Source organism: Oryctolagus cuniculus, chromosome 2 (assembly GCF_051225735.1).
Source record: "Oryctolagus cuniculus isolate XC-2025 breed Fujian yellow rabbit chromosome 2, ASM5122573v1, whole genome shotgun sequence".
In the NCBI taxonomy this organism is placed as follows: domain Eukaryota; kingdom Metazoa; phylum Chordata; class Mammalia; order Lagomorpha; family Leporidae; genus Oryctolagus; species Oryctolagus cuniculus.
The window spans coordinates 3,037,425-3,051,996 of NC_142868.1; the positions used below are offsets into that span (position 1 = coordinate 3,037,425).

Below are 14,572 nucleotides of genomic sequence, written 5' to 3' on the forward strand. Positions count from 1 at the left end.
CCCACTCAGACTTCCCCTTGCCCACAGCGGGGCCTCTCGGCAGGGCACACAGCTGTGGCTATCGCTGAGTCCCGCTGAGCTTTTGGGGGCTGGAAACAACCCCTCGGTGACAGCAAAACTGGATGGTCAGACCTGAAGGATGTGAGTGGAGCGGGCAAACGGACCCGAGTCCCATCCTGAGACCGTGGCAGGCATCACTAATCAATCGCCTCACTCTGTTGCTGAGACCATCTCAATTTCAGAGTCACTGCACGGAGCCCAGGTACCAGAAGACCCAAATGACCTCCAGGCTGCCCCGCCACGGCGGAAAGGCAGGTCCTCGCAGATGAAGGGGTGGCTCTGCTCCGGCTCTGCTTCCTGCGTACCAGAAGGGCACGAGGCCATGCGTGTCTACAGGGGACACGTGACAAGCCTGGGAGAAACCACCGCCCACAGGAGCCCTAAACGCACAGACAGCGCAGAGCAGGAACCCCCGCTCCCTGGGAGGAGTGGGCAGTGGACAGCAGGGGCGGGGGAGTCGGGGAGCCCAGCCCCACCAAGACAGCTCTGGGTGCCCAGGACAGGGCTGACCAGGGCTGACGGGGGCAGGCGCCTCCTGCGGGCTCTCGGGGGAGGAGCAGAGGCCCCTGCGTGCACGTGGTGTGGTCTCTCCAGCTCAGCAAACGTACATTCCCGATTGTGACAGCAGCCGGCAGGCCACCAGCCAGGTGCCGGGAAGCAAAGAGAGGCGGGAGCGCCGCACTCCACCACCGCCCCACAGGGGGCCCACGAGAGCCACGCCATACCCAGGCCCACGCCTGCCCCGAGCAGGACCCGCCGAGGACGTGAGGGCGGCGGGAGGCGGAGCCTTGCCCTGCCCCAGAGGATAGCCTGCCTCCTGGCTTGGGGAGGGCTCTTATGGGGGCCCCCGGCACACCCCCTCCCCTGGGGCAGCAAGGGCCAAGGGGGCACGCTGGACGGAGAGAGGCTGCCGCCCCAGCCTCGGCCCTCGGTGCACAAAGACGTCCCCAGGCCTGGGAGCTTCCGAGCGACGTCCCCCGGGAAGAGGGTGCTGGCCGAGGTCGCTGAGCTGAGGTCTTCATGAAGATATTAGGGAGGCTGCGGGAGGCGGAGCCAGAGATGGGAAGGGGGAGGGGGGCCTGCAGTCCCAGGCCGGGGAGCCAGGGGGCAGCGTCGCCCTGGGGTCATCTGGACTTTGGCACTGCTGGTGGAGCCCCGCGTCTGCCCCAGGACGCGGGGCAGGAGGGGACCGTGCAGCCCAGTCCTGGAGGGCAGCGCACAAGCGGGGAGGCTGGGGGAGGGGCCGGTGCCTCATTCAACCAATCGCTCAATCGGTAGTCGTTTAATTCTTCCAGCTCGGAATCCGCTGATTTAAACACCGGATGGTTCGGTTTCTCCCTTCGAAGCTGGGGCCAGAGCGGGAGAGACCACACCCCTTCCGTGTGCCCGGGTCCGAGTGAGACGCCCCCCACCGTCCTCCCAGGCATGGAGCAGAGATGCCTCCCCCGGGGTTGCGTCTGTGTGGCCACTCGCTCCGTCCCGAGGCCCAGTGCTGCTGGCCTCACCCCCACAGCAGCCAAAGCCAGAGGTTCAGAGGCAGCAAGCCCCTCCCTCTACCCACCCCTCCTCATCCTGGGGGCCTGGGTGTGGTCGGAGGAAAGAGTGGCATTAGGTCAGGGTCACCCACCCTGCCTGGGAGCACTGAGCCCTGAGGGATCCACCAGGGGGCGCTGGCTGCTCCGTCCGAGCCTAACCCAGTGCAGTCTGCAGACAGCGGAGCAGGCCTTGGCGATGTCAGAGGGCTGAGTGCCGAAGGCGGGTGACAGCGGGTGGAGGCACCTGGCAGACAGGTGGTCGGGAAGGCCCTGAACAGGGGCAGCCAGGGAGGGCAGCCAGGGAGGACAGGAGGGAGGAGGGAACAGCTGGACAAAGCCTGGGGCCAGAGGGTGCCTGCTGTCACCCCAGGCCGGCATCCCACAGGCACAGGGGAGTTGGCACCAGGACCCTCCCCAGCCGCGTGTCTCGCACTCTGCTCTGGGCACTGCCAGGCGCGGCCCCGGATCTCGTTTCCCCTGCACGTGGCCTCCCGCGGCGTCTCTGTTGCAGGAGACAGAGCCTCTGCTCGCCACCCCCACCCCAGCCCCCAGCCCCCAGCCCCCTGCCAGTCAAGCTCCCGGCTCCCGCCAGACCCCCACCTGCAAACCCGCGGAAGCCTCTGTCCCGCCGCCGTCCTAGCCCGCTTCCGGCAAATAGCAGTGGCTCAACTGGTCAGCGCCAAGGTCTCAGTCGGTCTCACAGAACGAAACACAGAAACAGGACACTCGCGCCTTCTCTGGGTCCACGGGGGTCCCGGCCATCACGCACCTGCGGCACGCTGGCAAAGCTCGCGCTGAGCAGCAGGGGGCGCCCTGGAGCAGACGACAAGGGCACGGGGCTGCAGGAGGGTGCGCAGAAAGCCAGGGACCGGGCTGAGAGCCAAGGGCGTGCACTCGTGTCTCCAGTGTGCCGGGCGCTGTGACCAGGTCCACCAAACGTCCTCCACGCCCAGGGTCCCTACAGCACCGCCCACCCAGCCGCCGCGGGAGGCCGGCCTCCTCCGGCTTCTACGGATGGAGACACCGGGGCGCTGGCACGAAGCCATCTGCTCACGGTGGGCGCGCTGAGACCCAAGCTCTGACCCCTGCCCTGGCTCTGCCCCGCCCACGCGCCCCTGCCAGGAGCGCCTCGCAGGGGGTCTGGCCGCCTCCTGGGAGCCCCCGCCCCGAGGGGGCAGCCCCGGCGTCCTCTCGCCGACACCCGCGCTGCGGCTCCTCCGGGGAGCCCAGTTTTAGTCCTGCGGACACCGAGACGGGCAGGTGTCGCGTGCGTCGCGCCGGTGGCCTGGCGTCTGCGGAGGCCTCGTTAAGAGGCAGGCGCCGATCAGAGTGGGCGCAGGGGGGACGGCGCATGACGCCTTGGGTCTCAGACCACACTGCGGGCGCGGGCGTGGGGAGTTCAGCAGGGGTCACAGGGGATGAGGAACGCGTGGGTCCCAGCTCCTCTCGTGCTCAGCGACGCCCGCCGTCATCCCCGGTGGTCACCCAGGGCTCGCGGCCACCACGCAGAGGCGGGACGGGCGTGGCCAGGCCAGCAGCCGGCAGCTGTAGACCGATGGGTGAGGCGGCGTCCGGGCGGTCCGGGCGGGGGGCGCAGGTGCGGGATGGGGCCGGCGCAGCACCTGCGGCTCCTTCCGCATTCAGAGGCCTGCGCGCTGAGGGCAGAGAGCGGGGGCAGTCATTATTCTATTACGGACGAGGAAATGATGAGTAATGTAATTTGGACAAGGAACCGGGCCGCCGCTCGGATCGCCGCTTCCTGCGGCCGGACAGCACCTTCGCCCTGATTCCTGCGCCGTTTCTCCAAGGAGCTTCCGGCGAACTCTCCCTCCGCCTTCGGCCTCGGGTCCTCAGGGACCCTGGCAGGAGTGTGGGGGGGGGGGGGGCGACAGCAGAGAGCGCCTGATTGGCAGCTGGTGGGGTCGCGACCTCAGGCCCTGAGGTGCCCGTGCGGAGCTCCTGGACAGCGGGGAGCCCTCGGCCGTACCGGGACCACGGTGCTCAGCGAGCGCCTCCCACACACACGCGTGTGCTGGGCCGGAAAGCCCCCAGGCAGGCGGCGCTGCCCACGGTGCGGTGCTGCGGCCGGGGAGCCAAGCTGGACAGTCCTCCGTCCGTGATGTGGTTTGGGAGTAGATCAGACCCTCCAAGCCAGGGGCCGGCACCCCAAAGCTCTGGGCCCCCCATGGGCACCGGGGACCCCGGGGCCAGGCTGCTGAGCACCCGCGGGTCTCCACGGAGCAGCACTTGGCTCCCTCGGATGGGCCGAGCCGGGCTGCGCCCCACGCGGGGGACACGGAGGGAGGGGACCAGGTCCCTCCCCGGGAGCGCCCTGCAAGGGGCCAGCAGATGGGTCCCAGGAGACAAACACCCTGAGGAGCCCCAGACGGCCGAGCCCACCTGCTGCGGCTGTGACTCAGCAGGAACCTGTGGCGCCCTGGGCTCCTGAGAGGCAGGGGCAGGAGGGGGCAGCTACAGTGACCGCAGCTCCCAGCCGGCCTGTAGGCCCAGGGGGCACGGCCAGCACTCCCAGAGGGCTGTGCGGGAGGTCGGGGGTGGGGGAACACGTTCCGACCGGTGGAATTCCCCCCCGGGAAGGGCTGGTGGGGCTGGGACCTGGTGGAAGCCCAGAGTCCACGCAAGGCATCAACTACGTGGCGCCCGGTGACTCGGCACACGCGGGACAGCAGCTGCGAGCCCACTTCCATGGTCTCTTCTGAACTGTGGCCCTGGCTGGCCGCACACGCGGGGATCCAGGCGGCCATGACTCTGTGAGAGTCCACGCGCCACGGGGGACTTCCACAGAAGACCCTGACGTCCTAGTGCTATTTGCAAACCGGGCATGCTCATTTCATGGCAGTAAGACGCCGCCTTAGCCTGGGTGTGTGAGGGCTTCCTGGAGGCGAAGGCACGAGGGCGAGGAGGGGCCCCACCAGACCGGCAGGGTCAGTGTCCAGCTGGGAGCTCGAGAGCTCCGCCTCCTCTGCCTCCGGCCCTTGGGAGGCTGCAGCGGTCCTGGCGGTGCCCACAGAGTGGACGCCCTGGCCGTGCCCAGCCGCCAGCATTTCCGGTGGGCCGGCAGGGGCTGGGGGCTGGGGGCCGAGCTCTCCCACCAGGCGAGGTTGGAGAAGTGCAGCTCCCCAGGGAAGTGGGGCGCAGGGCAGGGCAGGGAGGAGAGAGAGGCCTGGGAGGGGAACGGAGAGGCGGAGCCTCTGGGACCCCGCCCACACTGAGCAACCAGACTGGGCCTTATCTCTGACAGCCCTGTGTGGGGGCGGGGCCAGGTAGGCTACAGAGCCCCAGCCCCTCATGGCCAGGCCCACCAGGCCCGGAGAAAGGAACTGAGACGCTAAAGCCCATTTTACAGGTCAGTCAGCCGAGGCCAGGAGGGGCTGTGCCCAGTGGCTGGGCTCCAGGACTCACGTCCGAGGCCTCGCCTCTTCCTGCCCGCCCCTCGCTGTCCCCCCTGGCCTCTGCGCAGGGGAAGTGACCCCAGGGGGCTGCTCCACGGCGCCCCACTGCTGCCCCCGACGCCCGGGCAGCCCCTGCTCCCCGCCAGGCCTGACTCGGGCCCAGCCAGCACCTGAGGCTCTGCAGGAAGCCCCCTGGCCCGTGGCAGCCTCACCAGGCCGGACCCTGTCTGGGGCCCGTGCCGCCTGTACCTTGAGACAGACACCCAGGGCGCAGCTGATGAGCGAGTCGGTGGCAGTGGCGCCACGTTACGTGGGCCTCATGCTGGCCGAGTGCCCCCCAGGTTTAGGTAGCCAGAGCTCTGTCCCAAACACAGCACCCGGGGGCACCGGGGGCACCGTGGGCAGCGAGGGCGGGGCGGGGGAGGGGGCAGGGAGGAAGGGGAGCGGCTCCGACCAGCTGCCCCAGGCCCGGGCTCTGCAGGAACCTGCCTGGCCCCGCCCCCACGCCGCTGCAGACAGCCCTCCCCGGGACAGCCCTGCTGCTCACGCCCCCCCCCCCCAGTGCCTGTAGGAGTCAGTGCTGCTCCTCACACAGGCAGCCACGCCTCGGGGACCCTGGGGACCTATCCCTCTCCCTCTCCTTCTCCCTCTCCCCTCCCAGCTTCCCCTCCTCCCGCTCCCCGGAACCAGCTCCCCTCCCTGGAGCTCTCAGAAGCACAGCCCCGCCAGGGCACCCCAGGGACCCCGCGGACCACCAAGGCCTCAACATCCGCCCCCACACTCGGGCGCTGAGTCCCCAAGACCACGTTCATGGCCCGAAGAGGGTGGAACCATCACGCCACGATGGTTCTCAGAGCTGGGGGCTCCGGGTGCTGATGTAGCCGGGTGGGGTCATGAGGGCAGAGCCCGGGACGCGGACACAGACACCCGTGCCCCTGCCTCTTGCCGCTGCCGGCCACGGTGCACCCCCGGCATGGTCAAAGCTGAGCTGTGTTCTCTGGAGGAGGGGGCCACCTCAGGGACTCCGTCCCAGGGACCAGCACCGAGCAACGCAGGCAGACACCGACCCCGGCCAGCACCAGCTTGGTCTGGGAGCCTGCAGCCTCTGGGGGCTGGCGGTCTGGGTGGTCCCAGGGGTGCAGCCTGGTCGGCCTCTCTCCAGAGGCCCAGCACACAGCCGACCGTGTCCACCCCTGCCCCGCCCCCTCCCCGTGCGGCCACAGGACTGAGCTGCCATCTCCGGCGGCCACAACTGCCGGCTCGCGGTGTGCACTGGAAGTCACTGCTCCCCGGGCAGCAGCCACTCGGGGCTGGGGCACTGCCGTCCCAGCCTCTGCCTCAGGCCTGCTCATGTCCTTTCAAGACAAAGGCCCCCAGCACGGAGGCTGGGACTCACGGGACACACGGCCAGCACTCGGGAAGCGAGGTCCCTGCAGACCTACTGTGCATGACGCAGCCCGTCAGTCATTCGCCACACACCTGCTGTGTGCCTGCCGCAGGCTGGCCCCGGAGAGGTCTGGGACACCCAGGAGCAGGGTGGATGGAGAGGCCCCTGCCTGTGTCCCCAGGAGCGGGAGACCTAGGCCCCCAGGTGCGCCCTCCACCCCGCCCCCTCCCACTCCCCTCCCCACAGCCTGGGGGCACACAGTTGCCAGGCCAACAGCTCACAAATAGGAGGTTGGAGCAGGACGAGGCCACGGGAGCAAGTGCAGGGCGGTCCCCGGGGACCAAGGGTGCCCAGCACAGCCGGGGCCTGCGTCTGCTGCTCCTGGGGCAAACAGCCAAGTGCCTGCTCCTAAAACCCCTTCCTGTGCCGGATGGACCCAGAGCTGCCGGTCACAGAGGCCACAGGGGGGTGCGTGGGGGTCTCCCCGGCACCCCCTGCCCCGCCCCGCAATGCCTCGAAGCCTCTTACCAGTGCCTCTGGCCCTAGAGGAAGTGCCCCTCCTCCAGGCAGGCAGGTGTGTGTGCACGCACACACACACACATGCACACGCACACACGCCCACACACACACCCCATCCTGGGCAGGAAACGGAATGTGGGAGACACGCACACAAAGCAATTCAGCAGCGCACCTGATGTGAGAGGCGGCTCCCTGGCGCCCCAGGGATTTCCCCAGGCGCCCAGGGGGCACCTCAGCACCTCATTTGCATAAACCCATTCATTCATTCACTCACTCACTCCACAGCATCAGTGAGCCCGCTGGGGCAGGCACAGGCTGGCCGGCCGGGCCGTGAAAGCCGAGTGAGGCCACACGCGGCTGTGGGGTGTGCCCCGCCCCCCGGCTCTGACGAGGACCCGTCGCCCACAGAGGGACGGCCGCTCCAGCCGTGGGGAGAGAGGCCTGGGGAAACCAGCCCCGCCCACATGCCTCCTGAGAGCCCCCACCCCGGGAGGAGGGGTGCAGCCTCCTGAGAGCCCCCAGCCCGGGAGGAGGGGTGCAGCCTCCTGAGAGCCCCCACCCCGGGAGGAGGGGTGCAGCCTCCTGAGAGCCCCCACCCCGGGAGGAGGGGTGCAGCCTCCTGAGAGCCCCCACCCCGGGAGGAGGGGTGCAGCCTGAGAGTCCCCACCCCGGGAGGAGGAGTGCAGCCTCCTGAGAGCCCCCACCCCGAGAGGAGGGGTGCAGCCTCCTGAGAGCCCCCACCCCGGGAGGAGGGGTGCAGCCTCCTGAGAGCCCCCACCCCGGGAGGAGGGGTGCAGCCTGAGAGTCCCCACCCCGGGAGGAGGAGTGCAGCCTCCTGAGAGCCCCCACCCCGGGAGGAGGGGTGCAGCCTGAGAGCCCCCACCCCGGGAGGAGGAGTGCAGCCTCCTGAGAGCCCCCACCCCGGGAGGAGGGGTGCAGCCTGAGAGCCCCCACCCCGGGAGGAGGAGTGCAGCCTCCTGAGAGCCCCCACCCCGAGAGACCAGGGGCGAGCGAGGTCTCAGCTGAGTGCGCAGTGGTGCAGGTGGGAGAGCCAGGGCTCAGCAGGAACCCCGGAGCTCGTGAGGCCAAGGGCTGCTAGGGTACTGGGCCCCCCCGCCCCACCACGTGGCCTGGGCCTCCACAGACGCCCCCTCTATGGAAGAGCACAGTGAGGACCTGGAGCCAGGCCCGGGGGCTGTCAGAGCCCAGGGTGGAGGAGGGGGAGGGAGGAGGGCCTGCCTGTCCACACTCAGGAGTAGCGGGGTCGGCCATGGCCCTGGTGAAAGGGCCGGGCACTGGCCCACCCTAGCGCTGGCCTAGCACCAGCCCACCCCATACGACCCACCTCAGAGGCAGCTTCAGGACCGCTCCCTCCACGCCAGCGCCAGCCCTCCCCCTCCGCCTCCAGAGCGGAGCCGGCTCCCGAGCGCCTCTCCCCGGCCCCTCCTCCATGGGGACTCCCTGCTGGGCTCCATGCTGCCTGCCCCACATCCGGGTCCCCAGCCAACCCCAGCGTCAGCTCACCTGCCGCGCTCTCCAGTGGCAGCCCGGGCCTGGAGCTCCAGTGGGCACACCCTGCACACCCGGCTCGGAGCCCGGGAGCTCTGAGCCCGGCAGCCCCCAGCCCCGCTGCCCCCAGCCCCGGGAGCCCACAGCCCTGCTGCCCCCAGCCCTGGGAGCCCCAGCCCCAGGAGCCCCCAGCCCCTCTGCCCCCAGCCCCGGGAGCCCCCAGCCCCACTGACCCCAGCCCCGCTGCCCCCAGCCCCAGGAGCCCCCAGCCCCTCTGCCCCCAGCCCCGGGAGCCCCCAGCCCCGCTGCCCCCAGCCCCTCTGCCCACGCTCCCGAGGCTCCTCCCTGCCATTTTCGCCAAGGCATCTCCAACCTCTGACCCTCAAATACCAGGGGAGGGTGTGACTCCCACACTTCTACCGGGGCCCGAGCCCCCTGCTGAGCCAGACACCTGTCCCCCGGGGAACTCCCAGGCCGTCCCCAGCCTCTCGCCTGCACCTGAGGGTCTGGAGGGTCTGGTTCTCCTCCCCAGCCCTGAGGCGGCGGCGCTGACAGGAGCCTGGGCTCCCCCGTGCCCTGTTTCCCTCAGCACCCAGGGCCCTGGCCACGCCCCCTCTGAGCCACGCCCTGGATTGGGCCATCCCCCTCCCCCGCCTGTCACAGAGCAGCCCGACAGGTCCTCCTGCCCAGGTCCCCGCCTCCAGGCTTCCCACCTGCTCAGGCCGCAGCCCCCGGGGTGCTCCACTCACACGCACCACCGGCTCAGACTCTGGTCAGATGCGGTGCCCAACAGCCACCCCTCACTCGCCTCACCCGGATCCCTGCGGCCACCTCCTCCCCTGTGGCTTCCGACCTCAGCTCCCTCCAGCCCCCCTCCTCTCCACTCAAGCCGGCTGCGCCCCGCCCCGTCCCACGCCTGCCTGCCCCAGGACCTTGGCCTGGGCCTGCCTTGCTCTGCCACGCGCACTCCCAGACACCCACCTGGCTCCCCCCGCGTCTTTGCTCCAACACTGCTGAGTCGCTGAGGCCTGCCCGGGCCCTGCCACCCCACGGCCGACTCGCTCACCCCTTCCCTCCACGCCATTCTAACGCTCGGTGTGTCTGCCCCTCCCCTGGGAGGTGAGCTCTGGGGGTCCCGGGACTGTCTCATTAACTCTGAGCCCCAGCCCATCACAGGGGCTCCGGGACAATGCCGGACCGGACCCAGGTAGGGAAAAGAAGCGAAACAAGTGAGGTGCAGCCCCCAGCGCTTAGGATCAGCTCCGCTCCTCCACCCGCACAGGACGAGGCCCACGGCCCCCATCGCAGTCGCTCCCCACCCCGGGGGCCGGGACAGCCGACTCTACCTGTCACCTGAGGACCCATGCAGCAGCCATGCCCAGCGCCACGGGACCTGTGCCGGACAGGAAGCTTCCATCCAATGGGTGCCAAGATGGAGATAGGAACCAACCCAGGGACCTGCCCGACCTCCACAAACCCCATCGTCCTCGCTGCCCCCAACCCCCTGCTCACTGCGGGGCTGGGATGAGCGCCGTTGGAACCGGAGGCATCTGTGTCGCCCCAGGACTGCTGGGTCCTGAATCAGCCTGCTCCTGGCCTCCCTCTCGTCCCTGACAGTTCAGCCATGCAGCACTGGGAACCCTGGGCCGACTTCTCACACGCCGGGAGCACTGAGCGACAGCACCTCTCTCCTCCCGGCCTCTCAGGTCCGCGTGGCCCTGGGGAGCGGCAGGTCCACAGACAGCTGAGTCTCACAGGTGCTCCGAGCCCCTGGGGTGCTGGCCCGAGCCCAGGCGCTCCACCACAGGAGTCCCCCAGCCCAGGCTCCCCAGGATCTGCACCACAGCGGGCACCAGGCCAAGGTCATAACCCCCAGAATGCATCTGCTGTGGGTCGAGTTATGCCCCCTGCCCAGTACACACTTGCGAGTGCCAAACCTTGGGTGAGCTCACCTGGAAACCCAGTCTCCACAGAAGGAATCGGTTACGATGAGGTCACCCCCAATTAGAGTGGACCCCGAATCCAGCGCCCGGCGCCCTTGCCGGGAGAAGCAGACGGAGAAAATGCGGCCCCAGAAAGACAGAGGCTGAGCCGGGAGGGACGCAGCCCCGAGCCACGGCTGGCCCGGGACGGTGGCCACACAGGTGCAGGAGCCCCGGCCGGCGCGAGCAGAGAACACAGCCCTGCTGGCGCTCGGCCCAAGACCCCTGCCTGCAAAGAGCGTGGGAATGAGCGCGCAGCTGCGAGGCCCCCAGCTGGCGGCTGAGCCTCCCACATCCTCCGCTCGTGTTGGCCAGACTGGGCCCTGGGCCCCTGTGGGGCTCGGCTGCTGGGGGCCCCGGCCCCTGAGCTTGCCACTTGCCCGCAGGAGGGGAGATGGCAGGAGGTCTGGGGCGACGTCTCCCCAGGCTCGAGAGACGCCACGTTCCCTTCACGGGAGCCGGAAGCCCACAGCCTCTGTGTGCCTGCCCAGCATCGCTGCCTCAGCCGGGCACCCACACCTGCTGGTTCAGGGAGGGCTTGGGCTCCCGCCCGGCTGCCCCAAGCTCCCAGGAGAAAGCCCTGGACTGGGACCCCACTACGCCCCGACTTGGGCATCCTCAGGCCTGCCGCGGGCCGCACTGGACAAACCCCAGCTCCCCCGTCCAGAAGCAGCAAGTGCCTCCCTGAGCAGGCCTGGGCTCTGGGCTTCAGCCTCGTGCTGCATGGAAGACAACGTGCAGCCGTGCCCGTGCCCCCGGCGGCGCCAAGGTGCCGAGGGAGCACCTGCCTCCCTCCTTGCCTCCACCCCCACCCGTCTCATCCCCAGAACTCACTTCCCACTTGGCCTGAGAGCGGCCACGTCACGCTGGCTCCCGTGTGGGTGGGCGTCCCCGGCCCAGCACCCGCTCTTCCCGGAAATGAGCCCCTGAGCAAATCCCACCTCAGCCCCCAGCCACACAGGAGGTGATGGGGGGCCCTGGGGGAGGGGCAGGGGCGTCATCCCAGGAGGAGCGAGGAGGGGGAACAGGCAGCACAGCGGGCATGACGGACGAGGGGAGGGGATGTGAAAGGACCCTCTGGGCCCTTCCGGAACATGCCGGGCAAGCCCCTGGGCTGGGGCCGGCATCCCACGGTCGGCGGGCAAGCGGCAGCGTCCGCAGGGAGCAGCGCCTCCCCTCCCACGCACCTGGTGGCTTGGCAGCGAGAGCTCCCCGGCCCCGCCTCGCCCAGCAGCCAGGCCAAGGCACCCTCCTCCCTGCTCCCGCCAGCAGAGCGGCCCGGCCGCCCCATAACTCCACTGTGGCCAGCCTCAGCTTACTCGGGGAAAAGACCGCCAATCGCTTCCGCGGGACATTCCTCAACGACTGGAATTCGTGTAAAACAAAACTAGGGCAAGTGCTGGCCCTTGTCGGACCCAGAATGGTGGGTGACTGTCGACAACATCATGCCGTGAAGGCACGTGGAGCACCCGGCACCGGCGGCCCTGCTGGGCGACAGCGCCCATGGCAGCCGCCTGAGATGGCCCACCCCCACCTGAGCGCACCCTCTGCCTGCCACGCCCCACCACCAGGAACGCTGGGAGCCGCAGGGTGGAGCAACCCCCGGGAAGCCACCCAGGTGGATGAACACCTTGTCTGTGGCCACGCCCCTGCCCTAGATCCAGATGGCCAGGTGCGCTCACGGTACAGGAACGGGGAAGGTGCAAGGGCAGGGACAGTCACCCACGGGGGGTGGGGGGGACCATGCCTGCTCCCGCAGAACCCCGCCCTGGGATGCCGGCACTTAGCTCCCTGCAAATGTCACCCAGCAGGAGAGAGAGATACAGAACCACGGCCGGCGGCCTTACCGTTCCACAGGGCCGGGGACAGCGTCTCACGGACAGTTTTAGGGTTGGTTTTAGGGTTCGGCAAGCGAGGAAATGCATTAAGGGCACTTGGAGCCGATGGCCATTTCCCGGGCAGACGCCTTGCAGAAACCGCGCGGGGGACGCCGGGCGTTGTGCTGGAACCATCGGCCACGCTCCCGTCCACGTGCAGAGATGTGGCTGTGGGTGTGCACACGCCGTCAGGTCTGAGACGGCCTGAGCAGCCGCCAAGGGCTCCCGTGCTGGGAGCTAGTCCTCAGTGGGGGGGTGATGGGTCCTTTAAGAGGCGGGGCCTGTGGCTGGTGGTCACTGGCCCCGCCCCACGCCCCCAGCTTCCTGTCCTGCTCTATCTCAGCTCCCCAGGGCATTTGACACAGCTGCGGGGCCCTGGCCAGGGCCTGAACTTAGAGCCCTCTTGCTAAGGCCTGGCCTCCGGTGTGTTGTTAGGGGCAGGCAGGCCCATGCAGGCCCAGGTGTTACTAAACGCGATTAAAAGTACAGGATTCTTAATTCATAATAAATGAACTACAAACTCTCAGTCTTTCTTCTGAGAAGGAGACGGGAAGGCGGGGAGGCGGACGCAGACTGGGGCAGACAGGAGGACGAGGGGCTGGGCACGACCCCAGGAAGCAAACAGGGCAGGGCCGGGCCTTTCACGGGGATGGGGAGCGCTCTGCAAACTCGGGGCGGTGCCACTGATCAGAAACTGGAGACGCAGGCTCCAGGAGCCGTTCCCGCGAATCGCCCGGCGTGAGCAGGGGGCGGGGACCCCGCCATGTGCAGCCGCGGGGTTGGAGGCACGGGGCACCCGGGGAGTGAGTCTGGCATCCACAGTGCAGGCCACCTTGTGCGACCGAGCCCTCCCTCCCCCACACCTGCTGAGATCCGCGCTCCCCTGACGGGGTCACCTGGGGCCCACAGAGAAAACGCCCTACCCCCAAAACCAGACGAGGGGAGCGGGGACGGCACGGCCACTCTGGCTCCCCACGCACGCCACGCCTGGCGGCTCTGCTCCTCCATGCGCGCCCAGCAGGGGTGGATGAGATGAGCAAATCCTGGGGCCCTCGCTCCCCGGCGGGTCCCAGCCACAGGAGGAAGCCGTGCCTAGGAACAGCCTGCCGGCTCCACAACCCCACGCGTGGCGGCACAGACTAGGAACACGGGGCACCGCGCATGGCCCCAGGACGGAAAGACGGGGAGGACAGCTCCACAGAAACGAGCCCGGGGCTGGACCGCGAGGACCAGCAGGAGGACGAGGGGCGGGGCGCTGGCTGGCCGGGTTCCCACCACCAGACGGGCAGGATCTCCTGTTCGCTCAGGGCGTCCACGTGGGAGGTGCGTGGGTGTGATGGGCAGCAGGTGAGGAGCGCGTGGGAGGGACCCAGCCAGCGCCTGCCTGAGCCAGATCCAGATCCGGGCGCCTGTCCTCAGCCCCGCCTTCCTGCGGAAACCGGGAGCCGCCCTGCTGCCACCTGGGAGCACCCAGGCCCCACGCTGTCCCCCGACCAGGCCCCACGGACCCAAGTCCCTGGACGTCATCCAAAGAGGGCAGAAACCCCTGCGTCCAAATTCCCTCCCCGCCCCAGCAGGCCAGAAACCCAGGTGCCTGGCCACATAGCTGACCACGCATTCCCGTAACGCCCACAGAGGCATCCCGGGACCGGCCGGGCACGGCCCTGCCTACGGCTCACGCCCTCCCAGGCACGCAGGGACCCCAGGGAGCCCAGGAAGCCCGTGGGGCCGCCCCGCCCGGCAGCAGCAGGTGGAGGCGAGGCCGACTCAGGCCCCCCCAGCATGCACGGCATTTAGCCCGAGACGCCTGCCTGTGCCGGCCCAGCACTCTCTTGCCTAACCACCAATTTATAAACGAAAGAAGAGGGGAAAAACAACCAACGACACAGGAACGGAACAAAGCCTCCTGTATACGTGTTCTTTCGACACACGCGTGGTGCCCGCCCACTCGGGACCAGCCCACGCTCGGCTTTGATGGGAGTTGCCCAATGGAGAAACTGGCGGGGCCGGGGAACCTGACAGGCAGGCAGCACTCCCACCAGCCCCTGCCGCTGCCAGGGGCCCACTCCCCCGCAAGGCACAGCCAGCGCACCCAGGGTCCCCTCTGGTCCCAGCCGGGCACGCGGCGTGGGGCCAAGCCGGAAAGCCCCAGGTTCAGGTCTGTGCTCACGACGACTCCGGCAGCTAAAGGAGGGGCTGCCCCCTCCCCCGTGCCTCCCAGAACCCTCCTGGGACTGGCAGGGAGTGATGGGGAGCGTAGCCCAGAAACCCCTGCAGCCCACGGGGAGCC

General features: G+C 69.2%; 1 protein-coding gene across 3 annotated transcripts in view; it reads right to left on the bottom strand.

The window, feature by feature from the left end:
- The window catches only part of SORCS2 (sortilin related VPS10 domain containing receptor 2), a 218,855-nt gene that overhangs the window by 97,563 nt on the left and 106,720 nt on the right, over nt 1-14,572 (bottom strand). The window lies entirely within an intron of this gene.